A 20,484-nucleotide genomic window follows, 5' to 3' on the forward strand; every position below is an offset into this window, starting at 1 on the left:
ACTGCGGGTATCTGAAAGATGTCACCCACTCTTCAACATCCAATTTCTTTGTTAGAGGTCTGTTTTTAACTCTTAACAAAAAGTGCATTTGATGACTCGCATCCACACGGTCGCAACTACTTTTCTCAGCTCTAAAGAAGATGGAAACATCAGCCCCAAATTTACCTCCGCAGTCGTCTGTGGTCTTATCATCACTCACAGTAACAGAAAGCAGCGTGTCACAGAGCGAATCATAGCTCCCACAATCAGGTGATGATGTAGCTGGAGAGTGGAAAACGCTGACATTATGGGTGACGCTTTTTCTCCTGAGCTCATGAGCCACCGGTCATGGTCATTCATCCCAGCGTGACACAAACTTGGCCAGAGAGCGAAGGTGAGGTAGCATAAAAAATATATATAAAAAAAAAATAAAATGGCGAATGACAAAAATACAGTACCTGCCATTAGAAAGCTACAGCATCCACACTGCCTACTGTACATGGCCACTGCATTATAAAGAGTGAGCTAAATCTGTGCAAGATCAGATCTTGATCAGTGGTATATGCTAAGCCAAGCCTCACTATTTGAATCCTGTAAAAAAATTACCGTGATTTTAACGGTAAAAACTCTGAAAATGCTACAGTAAAAACCTGTAAGTTCCTGTAAACTTTACAGGGAAAACCCGTAAATTGACGTTCCCGGAATTCCCTGCGTCGCATTTCAAATGTTGCTTGAATTAGATGTTTTTTCTTTAAAATAACTATGCTGCTTCTCAGTATTTCTTGTCAGTTATGTTTATCAGGGTTGTATGTTACATCTAATGTTGTTAAATTAATGTTTATTGCATATTTCAGTTTAATAAGTCTCACCATGATCGTGTTTAGTGCTTGTGTGAATGACACTGTGCACCTTCTAAGTATGTTATTATTTAAAAGCTGCTTGTGATGGGCTTTGGTTCATCATGTGACTTACTCATCACCACCTGCATTTGGTGGTTATCAGTGTATTTCAAAGGTACAAAACATATTTCAGTACTTTAATAAGTTGGTATATCAGTTAATGAAATTACAGTATTTGACTAAATTTAAACCTAAAATGTCGTCACTGTATTTTTTACGGTAGAATTCCGGCAACCACAGTTGCCATTTTTTAAATAAATTTTACGGAATTTTTTTTACAGTGCAAAGAATTACACTTTGATATGTACCTCATCCTGCTGCGTTTGTGCAACAGACATGAGCAAAACCTCCAAATGCATGGTTTATTAAGGAGAGTTGTGCAAAATTATCAGACCTATCATTTTTGATACAGCAGATGGAACAAATATGTCTGTGAAAAATAAGTGCACTTAACTATTTTGAATATGCACTCGTAGTGTACTTCGAATGATAAAATATATAAAAAAAAAAAACTGTACTTGAAGATAATATAGCAATGAAATAAAGTACACTTAAATATGTACTTAAAGTATACTTTCATGACTATGTTGGACTAAAAGTAGAGTCAAATTGACAGTTTCACTATAAAGTACTTAAAAAAAAATTACAATGGTTTTGCGCTGTAAAAAGAGCTGATAAAATGTAAAAACTGTAACTTGAATGCGATGTAAGTCGCTTTGGATAAAAGCGTCTGCTAAATGCATAAATGTAAAAAAATATCCTAAGGGGGTGTTTACACGTTTTCAATGAAAAAATAAAAACTTTGAGTTTTGGCATTTTGACTATTGCGATCAGTCTATAGGCATATTCGCAGACAGGAAGTGTTTCTTTACAAAGTGACATTGCCAACTACAGGCCCAACATGAATAACACAGAGTTTTTAGTTGTTTTCGCTGATCTGTAGGCAAGAGATCATTTTGACAGCATTCTCATCTGTACGTGAAAATCTTTGAAAACACAAAGGGAAAAACGTTTCTGTTTTTAGTACATTTTAGTCATGTAAATGTAAACTTATTTTGTTGGGTTGACTATACTAAAGAACATGAAGTACTTTTTAATAATTTAAACGTGTGTGTTATTTGAGCTTACAGTACATTTAAAATGTATTAAATTGCAACTTCATCATTACATATGGAGAAGTACTTAAGTCCTACTTAAGTGGGTCAGAGACACAAAGTTCAGCTAACTGCATTTCATATCAATTTAAACTATAATACATTGTCATTTAATTGCCATTAACATGCATTTAAGCATCTGAAAACACTGCATTCAGTTGGCAATTAAGTATATTTTTAGAGAATATTATTTCTATAATAAGTACTAATTTTAAAAATATATTTAAGCGTACTTTTTCACAAGGGTGGAATCTGAGCACAAGAAGGCATATCTAGGCACCAGAACTTCATAGCTACAATGTAATGATGACAGTCTGGTTTCAGTCTTGCCATGTGACTCTTCCATTCCTTTCCTAATGTAAGTGAGGATATCCCCCACCCTTTCTACTAAGAGCTGAAACGAACTGCACATGACATCATTTCCTGTGCTCTCATTACGCAATGACTCACTGAAACGGTGACATTTTTTGTGCAAAATCCTGAAAACAAAACACGCAACGGATTTAAAGGCACAGTTCACCCAAAAATTTGTATTCTGTCATTTACTCACCCTCACGTCGTTCCAAAGCTGTATGAATAGATTTCTTCTAGTTTGGTTTGACTTCTACTGCATGGAGAAAAAAACATTTCTCAAAATATCTTATTTCATGTTCTACAGAAGTTCTAAAAGAACATGTAAATGATGACAATTTATATTTTTGGGTGAACTCTCTCTTTAAGTGTGTTGCAAATTTTGTTTTCAAGACCAAATGGATTGATCGAGAGTTTTCTTCGTATATAATCATCATCTTACTCACATTAAACTGATTTACTGAATATTCAAGACTTGAAATAAAAATAATAAATGGCTCCTTCTCCTTATATATTAGTTTTATATTACCAGCCTATTAATTGCCTACTGCTGCTCTAAGATTTCTCTGAATATGGAGCTCAGAGTGCTATAATGTTCAAAATTCAAAACTATGATGAACTGTCTAAATCACAAATGGTTTAATATCTCTTCCATGCTAATATAAAGATCCCTCCGCAGATCGACGGAGAGGAGATTCACAGAGTAATGAAGTGCCTGCAGGTATAAATCACTCAAAAGATCATTTCGATTCGTAATGTGTAACAGAGAATTTACACTGATAAAATATTAAAGATAATTTCGAAAAAGAAAATGGATTTCTGCCACACTGCTGTCTACAAAGTTCAAAAGTTTAATGAGCTCTTCTGCTTTTTTATTTATTGACTCATTCTTCAACTCCTACTTAAATTTTCCACGTAACATAACTCATGATGATTTGCCTGGAAAAAAAAAAAGTGGCCAAATTGCAGCACATTCTGGTTACATACCGTACCCATTTGAGGCAACACAACACGATTTACGGATAATCTCCTTTCCTTAAGAAAAGAGAATATGTAAGACAAATAAAAGCAGAAGTTGCGAAACAGATGCTACATTCTTGTGTTTCAACCATGACAAAATATCTGAGTCACAGGACACTGACAGATTATGCACATTTACAACAACGGTAATCTGGTCAACAGACACCAAAAACAGCAAAGCAATGATGCATTTGATTCAAATGCATCATAATGGTGCAATGCATGATGGAAATATATAAATAATTTGCAGAAAATGACAGATGCATAGTTATGCAATGAAACAAACAATGATTTGTACATCTATAAATGATAATCCAGGCCTAAAAAAAGCCAGGAGTCTTGGTTAGCAACCAGATGTCAGAAGCATTTGGGAAAGACTGTGCACATGTCATTTTGAAAATGACCAAATGAGGAATACAGATGGCCACATGCCACAGCATCAAGTGCTAAAAAAACACGCCATCACTGTGAAGAATAACATCCTTTTTTGACAGCAAACCCACAACAATTACTACACAAAAAGGACAGTTTTGCCCTGGTGGGCCGCACTGCCGAGGCGAAACCCGACACGCTCCTGAAACCCTGAAACAACACTGAGGGAGCGGCAGAATTCCCGAAGGAACGGAGAAGGCTGTTTTGGCTTCGAGCAACAATGCTGCGGCCGTTTCCTGTGTGGGCTTCCTGTTGGTCATGCGATGCGTTCCAGCACGCGGTCAACACTTTGAGTCCAGCCATTAAACATATAATGCATTAATACTTAGGTGACAAAACAACTCCTGAACAAACAAAAACAGATTTATCGAGACATCAACTTTTATCAATGACTGAAGTACAACATCCTCTCTGAAACATACTCAACTTCCTAAACGTTTCCTCGCTTCCTTTACGGCTTGCCAATAAATGTCAAATTCACAATGCGGCCACCATCTCGCTTTCCTTTCATTTTCCAACTGAAAAATGGTTTCCTCCGACAGGGTTTAAAACATTTATTTCAGCGTCAGTGGCTTCATGCATTATTAGTGCACTGCTTAGTCAGACACTTGCAGATACTCGGAGGAGGATTCCTTGTAAACAATAACAAATGAAGCAGCTGGCTGCTGTGCTGAGAAGAGGACTATTTTGATTTGGTGAGATCAGCAAAAACTTCTCCCGCTTTGGGACGATTTACCCATAAGCACCTGTCAGTTACTTTAGGGGTAGCATCGTGACAAGCATTAAAAAAAAAAAAAGTATGAAGAGAAAAGTAACTCATAATAATTAAAGAATGGCTTGCTTACCAATGGATCCTCTACAGTGAATGGGTGCCGTCCAAAACATCACAATCCACACCACTCCAGTCCATCAATTACAGTACATTTTTGTGAAGTGAAAAGCTGCGTGTTTGTAACAAACAAATCCATCATTAAGGTGTTTTGTTGATTCTAGCTAAAATATGAGTCCTCTATCCATAATATTGCTTTCTCTACTGAAAAAGTCATCTTGTCTGAATCAGGAGAGAAATATGCACAAATAAAGCACTTTTTACAAGACAGAACAGATCTAAACAAATATGTGGGTGGATTTTGATGTGAGAGGACAACAGCAGATGGACTTTCTCACTGGAGGAAGTGTTATTATGGATTATAGTCTTGTAATTTAGCTGAAAGCTATTTTTTCAAGTTAAAAACACCTTAATGATGGATTTGTTTCTTACAAACTTGCAGTTTTTGGCTATATAAAACATTAATTGATGGACTGGAGTGGTGTGGATTACTGTGATGTTTTTATCAGCTGTTTGGACTCTCATTCTGACGGCACCCATTCACTGCAGGTGATCCATTGGTGAGCATCTTGGATGGCCTGAAGGTGATTACATTTTCAGCAAATTAAAATTTTTGGGTGAACAATTCCTTTAAGGTAAGACTTGTATGTGTCAAAAAAGACAATCCAAACACAGCCTCAACTGTTATGTTCATTTGGCAATGTTGTCCTTTCATGTATGATTCATAAATGTGACATCATTAAGCTCAGACAAACAGTCCTAACTTTCTAAAACACGCCCACAGACACATGCACGATCACGCACAAACATGCACACGCCTATGCAAAATGAGCGCATTGCACTGCGGTAGTTACAGGACATATTCAAACCTAGTTTCCACAAACTCGATCTGCATAACTGGCCTTTCCACGAAAACTCCTCCCTGAACAATTCCATTCATTTCCACCAGGAAACACCTTGGCAGGGTACAGCTGTTAACTGATCTGAAGTCAGTGCTTTCTACAGCTCTGCAGGCGGTTAGGAAACTGAACTGATCCCAGATGAGAAGGGCCACAGTGGAAGATGCAGCCGGTTCTGCCGCATGCCGTCTCGATTTCACTGGTGTGGGGAGAAACGTAGGCAACAGCAGATCAAATACAAGCATGCTGAAAACTAAATGAATGTTGCACAATCTCACCAAACGCAAGTCTCAGATTTTTGTGGTCACTACAAATATCTATAATTTGTTTACTTGGACTAAGGAGTCACCACACTAACGCAAATGAAGATTTTTAAAGTACAGGCTGAATATTAATGGCATATAAATATCCTGAGAGATCAGAGGGAAAGCAAATGTGTGCTGCAATTTTCTCGTCTATCTAAATGAGCCAAAGAAAAGACATAACTAGCCTCGTGCATAAGTGCCAAACTTCTGCAATCGCATGGTATTCAAATGAAATGCACGGGCAGCAAACTTTAATGAGAAGAGTGCTTTGGCAGGTGTGTGGAGCCAATTTAATCAGCTGTAATGTTTGTTGCAAAGAAACAAATAGCATTTGCATGCCCAGATGCAATACCTCTACTACAACTTCTCTACCTTTAAAAAAAATCTTCTGTATGCTCCAAAGGGGTAAAAAAAAAAGCAAAACTACAACAATTCCTCAAAATGTGATAGTTTATCCATTTTTGTTAAGCTATTTTTACTCCCCAAAGACATGGCAATAATATTCAAAAATTAATTTAATACAAAGACAATGTTGAACTAATCTGTAACTGTCATTTACCCTGCGAGAATTCATTTTTAATAAGCATGTGTGTATTTCCTTGTAGTAAATAGCCTAGGAATCTTTAAAAAATATATTTTTAAATGAAGATTTTTGTCTTGATTTTTAGCAAGAAATGCACTACGCTTAAAAAGAACAATTTTTAAACGGGTAAAAAAAATAAAAATAAAAGAGATAAATTCTCTATACAAGAGTAAAATCTTGGGTATATATATATATATGTATATATATATTTTTTTAACCTTGTTTTAAGGATGTTTAGATATTTGTAAAATACGTGGAAAAATGGAAACAAATTGATCAAGCAAATGATTTTTGCAGTTTACGCCAGTGAAGGTGTATCAAAATTATTGTCTCAAATATATATTTATATTCATCACTATTTCTAGTTTTAATGTTTGACAGTGTCTTCATTTGAACTACTTAGATAAGCTATTTCTCACTGGTGCAAATATGTTAAAATATCATGAGAATACAGCAAATGAAGTTTAATCAGTTTAACTTTTTAGTATTTTATCTAATATTTTATATATTAATTACGCATCAAAGAGGATTCAGACCCAACAGCAGGCTAATGAAATCAAGTGGTGCATAACTGAACTTAACTATTGAAAATATAAATATTGGCTACCATTCAGATACTCCTGCGTCACAACATTACACTTAAAATACAAAACACACCATTTCGGGCTTTTTCGCATGAAGGCTCTACACGTAAACAGTAAGTTGCAGTGCTTGTTCACCTGCTTCAGGTGTGTTTCCGCCGCACGCGCACTGACGAATGAAACACGGAGAAGAAAAGTTTGGCCAAAACAAAATGTACAGACATGACAAGAGACACATCTACTCACCACGTGAACAATAAACGAATGGTATTCCCTTGTTCCTTTCAGTGTCCAGTGAAACAGAGTATCACAAATAAGACTCCTGCTGAATTTTGGAGTCAAACTGCTGGACGGAAAAGCGGAAGCGACAGACGCCTCTCCAAAACACACCGGTAAAGATATGCACTACAAACACAACACCATAGGCTCCTTCGCTCTCTTATGACTCAGTGTTGCTCTCGCGCTTTCTTTAGTTAGTTAAAATCCTGTCCTGTGAAGTGAGCGGTCCCCGCGGTAGTCCGGAGTGCATTGCTGACATGACTTGACTGAGACACCTGAATTTCCAGCTGGTTTCGGTGCTGAGGTGAAACTCCTCCTCTCCTCTCATTACTGCAGTCTCTCTGTCCCAGTGCAGCACGTCGGAGGGAGGAGTTTCTCCAGCTTTCTCACACTTTCCTCTGCTGTGTTGACGCGGAGCAGCGACTCGTTTCGGTGGCTGTGTTTCAAACCTCACTGGGATTCTTGAGCGTAGCATTTTAGGTCTTCAGATGAAATAGTAGACATCACAAGTCATAATTACGACGTTAGGTGCGTTCAAGACACTTTGCCGATTTAACTTTTCTACATAAAATTCAACGATTTAAAAAAAAAAAAACTCTGCATCGACAAAATGATGACTAAAGAATGTGCATCATTGTGTTTTTGCTTTTTTTCTGTCTTTCTTCAATTTATGAAGGTGATGTAAACTGAATCATTAGCCTATATATGACCCTGGACCACAAAACCAGTCATAAAGGTGTACATCATCTGAAAGCTGAATAAATAATATTTCCATTGATGTATGGTTTGTTAGGAACTATCAGAATCAGAATGAGCTTTATTGGCCAGGTATGTTTACACATACAAGGAATTTGTTGTAGTGACAGAAGCTCCACAGTGCAACAGAAAGACAGCAACAGGACACAGATAATAAAAGAATAACAACAAATAACCAAATAGGCAATGTACAAAGTAGCAAAAACACAATAAAGTAAAGTAAAGTAAAGTCGTGACGTATTGTCAAGTATGGTGACCCATACTCGAAATTGGTGCTCTGCCTTTAACCCATCCAAGTGCACACACACAGCAGTGAGTAGTGAACAAATCCACACACACACACACACACACACACACACCGTGAACACACACCCGGAGCAGTGGGCAGCCATGCTGCGGCGCCCGGGGAGCAGTTGGGGGTTCGGTGCCTTGCTCAAGGGCACCTCAGTCGTGGTATTGAGGGTGGAGAGAGCGCTGGACATTCCCTCCCCCCACCTACAATTCCTGCCGGCCGGGGGCTCGAACCTTTCGATTACGAGTCCGACTTCCCCAATATATAATATAGACAAATATGTATGTACAGGTCAAGTATGTGCAAATTAGAAATGAGAAAATAAAGATAAAATTAGTGAGTGTGGTGAATGGATAATGTATTATAGTTGTGTGTTCCACGTTTATTGTTGAGTGTTCATGAGATGGATTGCCTGAGGGAAGAAACTGTTCCTGTGCCTGGTCGTTCTGGTGCTCAGAGCTCTGTAGCGTCGACCAGACGGTAGCAGCTCAAAGAGGGAGTGTGCTGGATGTGAGGGGTCCAGAGTGATTTTACCAGCCCTTTTACTCACTCTGGATGAGTACAGTTCTTGGAGAGTGGGGAGGGTTGTACCAATGATTCGCTCAGCAGTCCGGACTACCCTCCGTAGTCTTCTGAGGTCAGATTTGGTAGCTGAGCTGAACCAGACACTTACTGAAGTGCAGAGGACGGATTCAATGATGGCTCACACAGCTCCATGGATTCACACAGCTCCAGTGAACTGTTGAAGATCTGTATGAAGATGGGGGCCAGCTGGTCAGCACAGGTTTTTAGGCAGGCTGGTGACACACCGTCTGGGCCTGGTGCTTTCCTTCTTTTGTTCTTCCTGAAGACCTGGCACACATCTTCTTCGCTGATTTGAATTGTAGATGTGGGGGAGAGGAGGGTTGCTGGAGGTGTTAATGGTTGTGTGGAGAGGTGTTCAGGGCGGGTGTGGGGTGATTTTTCAAAACGACGATAAAACTCGTTCAAGTCGTCTGACAACTATTTAATAATCTGGAATCTGAGGGAGCACAAAAATATAAATCTTGAGAAAATCGCCTTTAAAGTTGTCCAAATGAAGTTCTTATAGCAATGCATATTACTAATCAAAAATTACATTTTGATTAATTTATGGTAGGAAACTTGCAAAATGTCTTTATGGACCATGATCTTTACTTAATATCCTAATGATTTTTGGCATAAAAGAAAAAATGGTAATCTTGACCCATACAATGTATTGTTGGCTATTGCTACAAATATATCTGTGCTACTTATGAGGGTTTTTTTGTAGTCCAGGGTCACATATGAAGAGTTCAGATGCAAAAGTGGCATCTAAAATTTTAATCAAAAAGAGCATTTTTATCCGGCTCCTATTGTCACAAATCTGGTCTATGAACTTCCGTTTACTCACCACCAGAGGTCACTCCTCCATCACTTTGACCTTCACACCACACAGACTGTTACATTTTACCCTGGACTGCATTTCCCATCATTCATTACACTAAGTACACACAGCTGTCTCAATCACATGCTCACACCTGAGAACCATCTCACAGTCACACACCCTACATAAACCATGGACTTCTTTTCACAGATCGCCGTGTATTGTTCTGTGTATAGCGCTCCCCTAGTGTTAGCTGCCTTACCGAGCCAGTCTGTGTTTTCTGTTCCGTTCCTGTATTGTTCTGCATTTATTACTCCCCTAGTTTTAACTGCGATACAGAGCCTGTTTCTTGTTTTCTAGTCTGTGTTTCCTGGATTTACCCTTGTCTCGCCGTTCGGACTCTATTTGTACCTTATCTGGACTATCGCTCACATTCCTGGATTACCCCTGTTGTCAAACCCTCTGGATTATGTTCGCCGATCAAAGACCCACGCTTGCCCTTTGGATTATTCTTGTATCTCATCTGTGCCATACCTATTTGCCGATGTTTTGACCCTGCTTGTGTTTTTTGACCACGTCTTTGTTTAATAAAGCTTGCAAATGGATCCGCATGTCTCGTTCGCTCCATTACACCTATGTTTAGGCTCAGTGATATTACTCTAATGGCAGTATATAGGTCCCTTTCTATGCAGTTAAAGTGAAATAACTGAAAATAAATATAGGAGCCTGATAAAAATGCTCATTTTAGAATACTTTTTTGAATTTCAGATAACACTTAGAGGCTTTTGTATCTTAACTCTTCATATATTCTATGGTAATTATACAATAATGTAATATTTTGTATATATAACAGTTTTATAGTACATTACAAAAATTTCCTAACACACTCAAGTAATAAAAAATAAATAAATAAAAAAACATGCTTTTTCCAGTTAATGTACAGTTCAACACACCTTTTTTAGTGGGGCATGTTGTCACACTACAGAAAATGGGGTAAGTTGTCACAGTGGAACCTGGCATTAAAATAGACTATTGTCAAGAAGTATAACAAGTGGGAAGACATGAATTCCTAAAATAGCAACACACAAATTATGTTTTTGCCAGCAAATATTGTATTTAATAAAATGTTGTTAATAAATTTATAATAAATATAAATATTTAATATAAAATATAAATAAATGTTTATTAAATATAAATAAATATATTAACTATTGTAATTAATACATTTAAAGTTAATTCAAAAAGAGTAAAAAAAAAAAAATATATATATAAAAAACTCAATATTGAAGTGCATTCACTGATTATCCAAAAAGAATGACATGCTGAGATACTAGCAATCTTCTTTTATTATTACAAGTGCATGAAGTGTTTAGTGTACTTAAAATCCACATCAAACATTTTAGTCATACAGGACCTTCCTCAAACGTTTGAACCATTTCATTTTTATGTAAAAATCAGTTATACAGTAGACCAGTTACTCAATTGCCATTTAAGAAAAATATTTAAGACACATATGAAAATTAACTCAAACAAAAACACTGTGCCCCTAGAATACAGTTCAACCTTTCCAAAATAAATAGAAATCATTGGAATTTTGACTCAGATCTTATAGATCTGTTGAAAATGTGCCCTTTTAATTTAGACTAACTGGACTATTGCATACTGTTTTACATTATTGAAATATATATCAGGCAGTATACAGTGTACACTGGGCAGTATGCAGTAGCCTATAATAATCTATTGTAAACATAGCCAAAGGGTTTCCCTCATAGTTTGACCAGTGCTCATGTATTGTCAGCTTTGGACCTTTAATGGCTTTGTATTATTTATTTACACTGTTTTATCTGCTGATGAAAGCAGTAGTCTGGTGCGATGTGATGTAAGACTGCTGTTATCTGGACACCATCTGTCCAATCCTGTTACATAAAACGATGAGGGAAAAATATTTAACTGTCTTTGAACCATTTAGTCCATTATAATGTGCAATGCTGAGTCCCAATATCTCTTTAGGAGGTATACAGTGCGCATGTATTCAGTGCTTGACCGTTGTGCTGCGCTCGAGTGGGCTGAAGGAATAGAGTGCAAAAGGAAATAAGCCACATTATTTGAGTGCTCTAACAGAGGTCATGGTGTATCCAAACGGGACACTCCTTTCCCAAGGAAGTACTTGGAAAGCCCATTTAAGAGACAATGCATTTTCCTTCTGTAAGTCTTTTCCCAGTCAGTGTGGAGCAAAGTCCTTTATTAGGGTAAATGTGAGGGTGGTGTGCATTTATAAGCGTATCAGGGAATAAAAATGGCTGAGAATTCAAAGACTAGCAGTTTCCCCACTTTGCAGGACCAAGTGTAGAATGATAATAAGGACATAGAGAAAATTATAGAAGATCATTAGTTGGTAAATGGAGCGTACATTTTCAATTTTACAGCAGGAGTTTGAGCTATGGCTTATGAGCGTTAATTGTGTTAGTTTCATTACTCAGTTCTCATGTTAGAATTATGGCTTAATTATATTTCACGTTTGCATTAACTGTGTAGTTAATTTGGCCCGTTGCATTAAAACTGGGTGAGATCCTAAAAGGCAGCAGGTCATTAAATAATTGGGCTGGTGGATATGTGCCATCTCTTACCCTGCTGCTATTGATGTGTGCTGAGGCAAAATCAGTTCATACTAGTTCAAACATAATGCTTTGATTTGTTTTTGACCTTGGTTTGGTTGTGCGTACAATACAATTGCTCTAATGTCTGTATACTGGCTGATATATAACTTGTGTATTTGGTCACTCTTATTATTCTTTAAAGTTGACATGAAACAACAATGTTCTCACTCCCCACTCGTCGCATATGGACTCCTTGGCATCATTTTTTAATGCATCAAAATCATACAATATGCGAGGAACAAAGTGAAGCTTAAGGATTTAAAATTATCCTGCTTTATGTTAACAGTCACATCTCATTTAAAAGATAAATCCAAACTTTAGCATGACAAAACTGGTCACGAGCCAATCACATTTCACAAACAGACCTGACATAATGCTTCTTCAGGCGTTAAGTTTTTTATGTTTGTGATTTAATCATTACAGCTGGAGATGGTGATGGCTTTTGGGTCTGTTACTCACATTAATCAGAGTTTGGTCTTAAGAATACTTGAGATATTTGTAATGGTTTAATAAATTGTGACTTTGTATCTGCCTGTGTTTTATATTGCTTTATACTGAGAAATGCTTAGGGGTAGGGGTTAGGTTAATGCTCAGAAATGTGTAAATACAGTGAAAAGTAAATAAAATTATTGTGGCTGTTTAAATAGAAAACCAACATATATGTCATAAATAGTGATGCCAAGGGGTCCATATGTGACAAATAGGAAAGGAAAAAAGGAAAGCTGTTTTCAAAAGGGGGGCATGTTTTTATATTTTCATGAAAAATCACAAAAACAACCCTTTTTTTTCCTTGCAATAAAGAACACTAATGATTTGTTCACCAGGAATGCATGTATCAAGAAAGTCAACAGGGTTCATTAGATTTTTATGTTTCTTATGTTTTTATTTTATATATATTTTTATTTTATATTTTTTCTCATCTTTTCTGTATTTTATGTTATATATATTTTTTTATATAATTTATATTTATATATTTTATAATTAGTTTATATTAAAATATTAAAATTCTCTAAAAATCTTTTGATTTTAATAATCTTCACCGTATGTCTTGATATAACATATGCCTGGTTTTAGTGCTCTTTTAATAAATTATTTCTGATGCGATTGCTAGAAAATACTCAAGTCCATTTCCACCATGGGATTAAAAAAAATCTAAAAGGTAATTGTGACTTTTAATATCACAATTCAGACTTTTTTCCTGAAATTCTGAAAAAAAAAATCACAGAATTCTGAGAACAAAGTCAGAATTGCGAGATATAAAAGTAGAATTCTGATATTTTTTCCTTGCAATTCTAAGAAAAAACAACTGTGAGAAAAAAGTCTTAATTGTGAGATAAATTTTAATTTTTTTATCTAGTGGTGGAAACAAGCTTCCATAGTGCGCTGCTATTTCAGTGCATTAAGCACATGCTAAGATGGGATTGCAGATGATTAGTGAACAAGATGCAGGTTTCTAGAGACTGTTTAGCATGCAGCTGTTTAGTAAATTCACCCCTGACTGTTTACCAGGAGCTGACTGTGATGTATTTTGCTTGTATGTTTACTGTAGTCATGGTAGCTCTAGCACTTGCTGTAGATATCACCGACTGTCTTGGTATTGGCAGATAGAGCAGACAAACTGGCTCTGACAATTAGGATAAGAGAATATATTTTCCATGGGCACGTCACTGAGAAAAACCGAGGCCACGTTTTCAATGTTGATTGAAACATTCAGCTAGAAAGCTTTCTTTCCCAAAACAATTGCTAGTATTTCTCATGATATTTAGGGGAAATGTATGAAAAATTTGCTTTTGCATGAATGCAACATGCAGAGCATTATTGCAACTCCTTTCCACTTGCATCGACCACATCAACCCCAAGTGTATCTGTCACACTCTTGTAACGTATGGTTACACATGATTTAATTGGACTCTTGAGAATGCCAGTTATACGTAAACACAATGAAGAGCCTTATCCTGCATCTGCATCCTGTACATTCCCTATATACATAAGAAAAAGCCGTTTTCACACTGTATGGCTCATTGAAATATAGGAATAATATTGAAATTCCTTATTAACCCACACACATACACAAAGAAATATGAGCAATTTTTCCTTTGCAGCACTAATAGGGTGTTGTAGGTGTGGTTATACAGTTGGTAAAGTGTTCGGAGTGGTTGCCAAGGTATTTTGGGTGTTTTCTAGGTGGTCGGCCCGAGTCAAAAGAGCCCAAGTCTCAATGGGCCTATGAACTCGTAGTCACAAGTGTTAATTAATTAAATTGCTTTTTTATTTGGTTTCGCTCATTACATTTACAATTGGCCACATAGGTCTCTACAAAATGCATTCAGTCACTATTCTTGCAATATATATAAATATGCCCTTAAAAGTGAAGTGACATACGGCCAAGTATGGTGACCCATACTCGGAATTCATGCTCTGCATTTAACCCATCCAACGTGCACACACACACCGTGAACACACACCCGGAGCAGTGGGCAGCCATTTATGCTGCGGCGCCCAGGGAGCAGTTGGGGGTTCGGTGCCTTGCTCAAGGGAACCTCAGTCGTGGTATTGAGGGTGGAGAGAGCACTGTACATTCACTCCCGCCACCCACAATCCCTGCCAGCCCGAGACTCGAACCCGCAACCTTTGGATTATGAGTCCGACTCTCTAACCATTAGGCCACGAATACAAAAAAGAGTAGTTCCCTTTCAAGGGAACTTCGAACTGCGTCCTCTAGGGGTCGCTATGGGGAACGCCTCGGAGTGACCGGTGTCTTGAAGCACATATCTAATCACGACAATAACATTGGCCGGCGACAGCCTATAACGCTACTACCGGCATGGCCACAGTATAAAGGGGCGCTGGGAAAATACGTCATCCTCTTCTTCGTCTTCACTGACCGTTTGTTTATGTTAGCAGAAGCTAAGCACGACTAGGAGTGCATGTTCTCTCACACGGAGGCTTTGTTCTGATACCCGCAGTTTCACACGGCTCGCGGGTTGTGTGTGTGTGGTAGAGCTGGCGTTGCTCCCTTCATCTTAGAGGGTCACCTATGAGCATGCTGCTCCCTCCAGAGTATCTGAAAAGACGGTGTTTACAAATCCATGTTATGGTAAGTGCGCACGCTAGTCTCTGTGCACTTTCTGAAAGCCACGTTGTGGTAAGATCGCACACCAAGTGTTTTGCGGTCTTTCTAAAATCCTGTACGGTATGGGTTATGCGCTGCGGCTTCGTACCCATTCTTTGAGTCGGTCAGGCCTTGGGCCCTACTCTACCTATGTATCCCCAGTGATACTACTTGAACAGGGTGTTGCTACCAAGGATCTGTTGAGACAGCTCCTTCAGCAAGCTCTTGCAGAGCATGCAGTAGCCCCTGGGTGACAGGCCAAGACTTAGTTACTATCCTAAGCGCTTGGTCGTATCCCCTTAAAGGAATCTCTTCTTCTGATTCCAAGCCTTTGAGCTCTACCCTGGGTCCAGGAGCCCCGGCCCCTAACAGGTAAGTTCTGGGGTATGCAGCTCAGGCCTTTGGCCAAAGGGGATAATGTCACTGACAGCCGTCGTACCGTCCCAGGGGCAACTCCCTTAGCTGGGTAGAGTTGGTACTTAGTGCTCGCCTTTTGTGCTTGGCTTGCACTCCCCACAGCATGGTGGCGTGGGTATTCCGTTCTCCAAAGCGACCCGTAGAGGATGCAGTTCGAAGTTCCCTCGAAAGGGAACGTCTCAGGTTACGTATGTAACCATGGTTCCCTGAGAGTAGGGAACGAGACACTGCGTCCTCTAGGTTCGGTGCCATGCTTCGGACGCAAGCTTCAGACGAAGAAGTGAATGACGTATTTTCCCGGTGCCCCTTTATACTGTGGCCGCGCCGGTAGTAATGTCATAGGCTGTCGCTGGCCAATGTTATTGTCGTGATTAGATATATGCTTCAAGACACCGGTCACGCCGAGGTGTTTCCCATAGCGACCCCTAGAGGACGCAGTGTCTCCTTCCCTACCATCAGGGAACCATGGTTACATACGTAACCTGAGACGTCATTAACGACATAATTTACTTTCAAAGAATAAAAGTACTGAACCAAATGTAATATTTTTGGACCCTTCATTTTATGTTATTTACAATTAAATTAAAATGCATTATAGTTTAAATTTATATTAAATGCAATTAACTTAACTGCCTTATTTACCTTATTTGGCCCACCTAGGTAGGATTTCCAAGTATGGTAAACTAAAATATATTAGTTATAATATCAGTTCTATTGAAACTTGTATGTCATGCATTTAAATATGTTTAATTAGACATTTTTCATGTTGCAATCATTTTGCATTTTAGTTGCAATTTAGTATACATTTAACATATTTCAACTTTTAATGTAATTGTATTGAATAACACACTATGGTTAAAATGATACTCATGTACTTCTTTAAAGCACAACAAAAGATTATTAAAACATTATGCAAAATGTACTTTTAAGTAAAACTTGTTATTTGACATTATTGCAAAGTACACTTTTGACCTTTTTATTTCATTTATATTGTATCTGGAAGTACAGATTTTTAAAATATACTTTTATATAAAATATACTTTTTATATTTTATGTACGCTACGAGTGCACATTCAATAGAATGAAGCACATTTCTTTTTCACAAGGATTTTTGCACCAAACTCGTCGAGTTACACACAAAGTTGAATACTTAGGTTAAGTGGTTTGTTCAGATCTCTAATCCTCAGTATGAGCAATTGTTATAGTAATGCTTGCCTTAGCGAGCACCACTAATCTTATTATTCAATCTTGAATGGCTGCTGCATGTTGGTCATAATCACATTCTGTCGGTTTATGTAATGGCAGCTTGCCAGAGATCAATGTTGACTCGTTTTTGTATTAATGCTCAGCAGGGACCTTCACACCTTTCTACCACGTCCTAAACAACCTGCTCTTGACCTTTAGGTATTTTTTGTTATCGCCAATCCAATTTTAGATTAACAACGCACTGGCGTTGTGCGCGCAGATCATGCTATCTTCGTTTGTTATTTGACCACCTGATGTCCAGACTGCAGGCCTGTTATGAGCTTCAAGAGGTTAATTGTCTGTTAATCACTTAAAACAGCAACAGAACTGGCAGCATGTGCTGTTAGTTTGCTAATGTGAATTAAATATCAACCACTGAACAGGATGTTTATTCCTCTGTGCAGAGTGGCACGGAGAAGTGTAATTCTCCATAAGCATTAAAAAAAGTTTATATATATAAAAGAAAATCAAAATAAATTAAAGCTAAATACTTATAATACATTTTATCCCAAATTGTATCAAATAATATATATAAAACAAATTAAATATATTAAGACATTAATATATATATATATATATATATATATATATATATATATATATATATAATATATATATACAGTATAATAAATATATTATACATTAAAAAAAAATGAAGAGATTTTTAATGGTCACATGTTGATCACACATATCCTTTGTGAAGTACACAATTACAGAAAGCATTGCAATGAGCTCTGTAAAAAAAATAAAAAAATAAATATAAAGTACTAAATTAAAGAAATTAATAAAATAAAAATAAAATATTTATTTATAAATATAAAATATTATAAATATGTATACTAATTTTTATCATAAATTTGATTAAATATATTAAGTAATAAATAAAAAAAATAAAATGAAGAGATTGCATTTTTTAATAGTTACACATGCATCACACATATCCTTTAAAAAGATGTTTTGAAGTTGACTATCACAGAATGCATTGCAATGAGCTCTGTAAAAATATTAAATATTAAGTAATAAATTAAAGAAATATATAAAATCAAGCAATTCTAAAATCATCAAAATTGCTGCATTACATGTAGGAACACTGGAAAAATTATTCGTTGAATTTACAAAAATGTTTTTAAGGAGAGTGGTTGCCATCAATTTATTTTAGCTACATTTAAATAAATAAATTTAGTTGTTACCTTTCAACATGTTTTTTATTTTATCAAGACTGCAAAGAGTAAAGACTGAAATGCAATGAAAATTAAAAAAAATTCAAAATGACATTTTTTAAATAAAACAAGAGAAATTCATGCAATTAAACATGCATGTGTTATGTACGTTACGCAAAACATGCACATGTTTAATTAGGTCATGTACAGTAGTATCGAGGTCATGTGACAACAATATAGTATGCATACAATTGTTTGAAATATTATGCTTTTTGACATATTATAGTAGGCATTAGGCAGTATTCAGTGTATACTGGTTGCACAGTTTGCAGTGCACTAGTAATCCATTTGGAACGTGGTCAAATATTTGCTATAGTTATGGTTTGTATTCTTCCCTCAGGTGTTATTTGTGCTTTAGATCTGTACTCAGTATACTCCTTATTCCACACACAAACTGTAGACATTACTTTAAAGTCACTATGAGATCAAAAGTGACAATTCTTATTTTTTATGCAGTATCGCAATGCAATACTGCATAAAAAAATCATAATCTCTAATCAATCACATTGACTTTGCTTTCCTCAATTCCTAATGGACAAATCAAGACCCATCCTACAATTTTTCTTGTTCAAGAAGCTGTTTTACTCACATATACGTCACAACAGGGGAGAGAAGTCGAAGAAGTGAAGAAGTTAGAAGAAAGTAGTCCACTTGTGTAGCGTTAGATCTGATGGCGGAGGCTCTCACTAAGTCTAGATGTTGATCAAAGAAACACTGGAACTGGAAACGCCCAAATGTTCCTTACACCATACCGAGTTCACTGATTATTAAAAGCTAGCTGTTTGCCAAAAAACACATCCATGGGGCAAACAGGTGCGTTTAAAATATATTTATTTTCACAACTTTTCTAACATACTGTATGTTACAAAGATACAAGAGAGTACCTTTGATAAACAGTTTCAAAGGTAACTCAAGGTTACAGCGAGTTCCTGGAGGGCCAGTGCAGGAATTCAAAGAAGCTTGTCAGAGGGACTCGACTCAAGTCTTTCCAACAGCAACAGACAGTGTTTAGGAACAGTGTTGGGGGTAATGCATTACAAGTCACGCGACTTACGTAATAATATTACTTTTTCAAGTAACTAGTAAAGTAACGCATTACTTTTTAATTTACAAGAAAATATCTGAGTTACTTTTTCAAAAAAGTAATGCCAGTTACTTTTCCCATTTATTGACTGACAGTGTGAACATGTTACTGTAGTTCTAGACTAAATGTGGATGTGCATTAATTCATCCCACTCCCAAAAAACAGATTTAGTATTCATCAAAATGAATTAAAACAGTAAAATGCAAACTCAGAATATGACGCAAACCTGCAATAATTAAATATGTTAAACAACACAAATGTATCTAATCCCATTTTATTAACCAATGTCTTTGCTGCTGACCTTTGATGATCCAGTTCAACCATACTAATAAGCAAACATGACTTTAGATAAACTAACAATTGTGCTTCATTGTGTTTTATTGCTGAAGAGTAAGCTAAGTAATGTAATTAGTTACTTTTTTAGGGAGTAACGCAATATTGTAATGCATTACTTTTAAAAGTAACTTTCCCCAACACTGTTTAGGAATACAGCCATGTCCTCTGCAGGCGGGACACTGGGTATTTCCTATTTTAGCATTTATTTTGGCGAGAGTCTGCTGCATAATTTGATGACAAAAATTTTCTGAAACTCTGCCCACTCTTAAAAAAGAAAAACCACTGAACATTAAATATTATATTAAAATATAAAAACCTGTCATAGGCTTTGCCACATAGCCACCCCTTGAGTGTTGATCATCTACTTAAAAATGAATAGAAATTAAATTTAAGTTTGGGTTAAGTTGTTAGGCCTAACTGTAACCTTATAATGTAAAAGGTCCCTATAGTATAAGTATAAGCTGAGGTAGATTTTTATCACTAAGACAATTTAAACTGAATGTATTTAAAGAAAGAGCATCTAGTTCAGTAAATCACTGTTTATTAAAAAAAAGTTTTAAAAAGTTGAGTTTTTCCCTCTGCTGTACCGAAATCACTCGTTAAAGTCTTTATTTTAGAAAGCATACATGATGCACAGATCTATGCCTTGACATATCTGCTTAATTAAAGA

At 36.7% G+C, this 20,484-nt stretch overlaps 1 protein-coding gene across 2 annotated transcripts in view; it reads right to left on the minus strand.

Annotated features, from left to right (window-relative positions):
• usp53a (ubiquitin specific peptidase 53a) overlaps positions 1 to 19,110 on the minus strand; it is a 59,985-nt gene extending 40,875 nt beyond the window's left edge. The window contains exon 1 of one of the 2 annotated variants that reach the window (XM_079431643.1): positions 18,984 to 19,110. The gene's annotated coding sequence lies outside the window, so the exon portion shown is untranslated. Of the gene's footprint in view, positions 1 to 7,278; positions 7,670 to 18,983 lie in introns of those variants that run through there. The other variant, XM_079431642.1, reaches the window with a different exon arrangement.
• Positions 19,111 to 20,484: the final 1,374 nt, after the last annotated feature.

The sequence above is a fragment of the Barbus barbus genome (assembly GCF_936440315.1).
Source record: "Barbus barbus genome assembly, chromosome: 2".
Lineage (NCBI taxonomy): Eukaryota > Metazoa > Chordata > Actinopteri > Cypriniformes > Cyprinidae > Barbus > Barbus barbus.